Genomic DNA, 309 nt, shown 5'->3' on the forward strand with positions numbered 1-309 from the left:
TGAGGGTGTAGAGCTGGTCCAGTGTTCCACGACCAGGACGAAAACCACACTGCTCTTCCTGAATCCGAGGTTCGACTATCCGACGGACCCTAATGTCATAGTCACTGACAGAAATTAAAATGTTTTTTATTACTTTGAACAATATCTTATTAAAATCAATTTGCACAAACTTTTATCTATAAAACAGCTCATCTTTGAAGCAATTAAACTCCTAACTTTTTAATTAAATATAATCCAGTTGTTTATTTTTCACACATTTGATTCATTTATTTGAAAATAGTAACGTCATTATCACCCGCAGACAAAAGG

This window comes from Austrofundulus limnaeus, unplaced genomic scaffold, assembly GCF_001266775.1.
Source record: "Austrofundulus limnaeus strain Quisiro unplaced genomic scaffold, Austrofundulus_limnaeus-1.0 Scaffold15, whole genome shotgun sequence".
Taxonomy (NCBI): Eukaryota; Metazoa; Chordata; class Actinopteri; order Cyprinodontiformes; family Rivulidae; genus Austrofundulus; species Austrofundulus limnaeus.